Below are 3,761 nucleotides of genomic sequence, written 5' to 3' on the forward strand. Positions count from 1 at the left end.
ATAGCATTTTAATTTACAAAATCTGTTTTATCATCGCATCATTCATTGATTCAGCATACGGAGCATCTACAATATCCCACTGAGAACACAAGTTTCTTCTCTGAAAGCATGAAGAGGCTAGTGGGAAAGACAGGGAAATAAAAAGCACAATCCATTATAGAGGGATAAGTGCTTTAAAGGAGGGAAACACATGCTGTGGGAATATCATGGAGAGTTACTTAATGTGAACTGAAGTGTGTGGGGGTGGGGGTTCTCAGAGGAGGCTTCCAGGTGGCGGGGACACCTTGACTGAGTCTTCAAGGAAAAGGAAGAAAAGCCATGCTAGACGGAGGCCTGGAGATGCCTGAGAATGGCAAGTCTGGGAAACACATGTTGGCGGACATGGGCAGAGTTTGGAAGTGATGGGGAGAGGGGTGGCAGGAAGGCATGAGGCAAGACCATGAGATCCTCAGAGTTTACACTTCATGAGCTGTGTCAGGGGAGCCTCGCTGTGCCCATCCCCAGCTGTCCTTCAAGCCACCCCAGCTAATGCCACGTGGAGTAACTGCAAAATGCTCTTGCCAAGCCATGCCCAAAATTGCAAATTCACAAGGAAGTAAATGATTATTGTTGTTTGAAGCCACTGTTTTGAGATAGTCTGGTTTTTTGGACAACGGATACTTAAAACAATCACTTCAGAGTTGGGGCATCAGAGGAGGAAGAAGAGACCTATGTGGGAAATGGCAAACATCAATACTAGGGGCTTATATCTTTTTTTTTTAAGATTTATTTATTTGGGGCACCTAGGTGGCTCAGTTGGTTAAGCGTCTGCCTTCGGCTCAGGTCATGATCCCAGGGTCCTGGGATCGAGCCCCACATCGGGCTCCCTGCTCAGCAGGAAGCCTGCTTCTCCCTCTCCCACTCCCCCTGCTTGTGTTCCCTCTCTCGCTGTGTCTCTCTCTGTCAAGTAAATAAATAAAATATTTTAAAAAAAGATTTTATTTATTTAGTTTAGAGAGAGAGTGCACATGTGAGCAGGGTGAGGAGCAGAGGGAGAGAGAGGGGGAGGATCTCAAGCAGACTCCCAACTGAGCAGGGAGCCCAATACAGGGCTCGATCTCATGACCTCAAGACATGACCTGAGCCGAAATCAAGAGAGGGACGTTTAACCCACTGAGTGACCCATATGGCCCATATAACCCATGGGCCCTAACCCATGAAGTTTTAGGGCCCATATCTTGATCCTCCCAGGTACCATGTTTGGTTAGAAGCATATATTGTTTGAATGACATCTGCAAGCTAATCATATCAGCTAATTAATATTAGTATATGATTCTAGATGATGCTAAAGGGGCGTTAGGCTTGAACTACAGGGATATCCTCAGAATCTTGATATAAGAACAGGGATAGGGCAGGATGTTGGTACTTCAAAGACTATAGACTGGTAAACTGAGGTCAGCCTAAAGGGGGATTTCTAAGAGCTGGCCACAGTCTTCTGCCTGGTCCCTTGACCTATTGAATTTTATCAATCAATTGGATAAAGTTTAGAAAGCCATGCTTATCAAAGTTGCTAAGGACATGGACCTTGGGAAGTTAGTGGGCATATGGAATGACAGAATGAGGATTCTAAAATATTTTGACAATCTGGAGCAGTAAGTTTAATCCAACAAGATAAAATTTAGGAGGGATAAATGTAAGACTTGGTGGTTGGATCTAAAACGAAAATCTTCACAAGTATGAAATGAAAAAGGTGTGGTCTAGCCACAGGATATATGAGAATAACCTAAGAGTTCAGACTTTAGGTTTAGATAGATGTACACTTACATTTCAGCCACACTGCTTAGTAACTATGAGCTTTGGGAAATTATTTTTACCTCTCTGAGCATTAGTCTTTCCTTGTAAGAATTAGAGGTAATTCATCTAAAGGATAGTTTCTGGCACAAAGTAACTTCTCAATAAATGGCTAGCAAAAGATCTCAGTTATTTGTAAAGGTGCTGATGAGACTGGGACAATCCCCAATTCTCTACAGAATCTAGGAAAGAGGGGCGCCTGGGTGGCTCAGTCGGTTAAGTGTCTGCCTTCAGCTCAGGTCATGATCCCAGGGTCCTGAGATCGAGCCCCATATTGGGCTCCCTGCTCAGCTGGGAGCCTCCTTCTCCCTCTCCTGCTCCCCCTGCTTGTGCTCTCTCTCTCTGCCAAATAAATAAATAAATAAATAAATAAATAAATAAATAAATATCTTTAAAAAAAAGAATCTAGGAAAGACCTGTCCAAGATAACTTTCTCTGATGAAAGAAATATTCTATACTCCGTGCTGTCCAATATGATGGCCACTAGCCATGTATGGCTACTAAGCACCTTAATTTGTCTATTGCAATGAGAAATGGAATTTTTACTTGTAATTATAATTAATTTAAATTTGGCCACATGTGGCCAGCGGTTACCATATTGGACAGCTCTGGTCTAGATAATGTTAAGAAATGCTAACCTCTAAACCTAACTAGGATCTGGAAGGAAGGGACAATTTTCACTTGATTTCTTTGTCAACTTCTGAATTGATTGACTTTTTAAATTGTAACTAAAGTGTACAATTTGCCATACGTATACACTCATGAAAGCATCACCTCAGTCAAGATTGTGAACATATCCAGCACCCCCAACAGTTTTCTCCTGCTCCATTGTAATCCTTCTCTCCTGCCCCTCTCACTCATGACCCCACTCCCCCCACTGCCCAGGCAATCACTAACCTGCTTTCTGACAGTATGAATTAGTTCGGGTTTCCCAGTGTATATAGTCTTTTTCTTTGTCTGGCTTCTTTAACTCAATATAAGTCATCCACGAGATTCATTCATGGTGTTACATGTATGAAAAGTTCATTTCTTGTTATGGTTGAGCAGTATCCATTGTGGTTATACCACAATTTCTTTATTCACTCACCTTCTAATGGACATTTGGGCTGTTTCCAATTTCAAACTATTGCAAATAAAGCTGCTATGAACATTTGTGTAAAGTTTTTGTATGGACATAGACTTTCTTTTCTCTTGGGTAAATGATGTATGGTGAAATGGTGGGATCATGTTGTAGACATCAGTTTAGTTTTTAAAGAATTTTTGGTGAAGTATCTGTTCAAATCTTATGCTGTTTTTAAATTGAATTGTTTGTTTCTGTTGTTGTTGTTTTTTTTTAATGTGAATCCTTTATTGTCCTGTAAGGTCATGGCATAAAACAACATGGGATGCCTTACGAATTTGCGTGTCATCCTTGCACAAGGGCCACGCTAATCTTCTCTGCATTGTTCCAATTTTAGTGTAGATTCTGCTGAAGTGAGTGCAAATTGTTTCTTAATATCAAGTTTAATACAGAGTTTACATTTGCTGGATGCAAGTCTTTTATTAGATATATGCTTTGCAAATATCTTCTTCCATTCTGTGGCTGGTCTTTACATTCTCTTATTAACAGTGGCTTCTAAGAAGCAGAAGTTTTTAATTTTGGCAAAAGTCCTATTTATCAACTTGTTCTTTTATGGATGTGCTCTTGTCATTGTAGCTACGGAATCTGCTTAAGCCAAAATCACCAAGACTTTCTCCCACGTTTTCTTCTAGAAGTTCTATAACTTTAAGTTGTATACTCAAATCTATGATCCATTTTTGTGTGTGATGTGCAGTAAGGATCAAAATTTATTTTTTAAAAATACGGACATCCAATTGTTACAGCACCATTTACTGAAAAGACTATCCCTTCTTCACTAAATGCCTTTACGTCTTTGTCAAAAATCAGTTAT

General features: G+C 40.4%; 1 non-coding gene across 1 annotated transcript; it reads right to left on the reverse strand.

Moving 5' to 3' along the window:
- Positions 1–3,204: 3,204 nt before the first annotated feature.
- Positions 3,205–3,309, reverse strand: LOC118552027 (U6 spliceosomal RNA). Its single transcript, XR_004925332.1, has one exon. It is a non-coding gene; the product is annotated as a U6 spliceosomal RNA (small nuclear RNA).
- Positions 3,310–3,761: the final 452 nt, after the last annotated feature.

This window comes from Halichoerus grypus, chromosome 7 (genome assembly GCF_964656455.1).
Source record: "Halichoerus grypus chromosome 7, mHalGry1.hap1.1, whole genome shotgun sequence".
NCBI classification, from domain to species: domain Eukaryota; kingdom Metazoa; phylum Chordata; class Mammalia; order Carnivora; family Phocidae; genus Halichoerus; species Halichoerus grypus.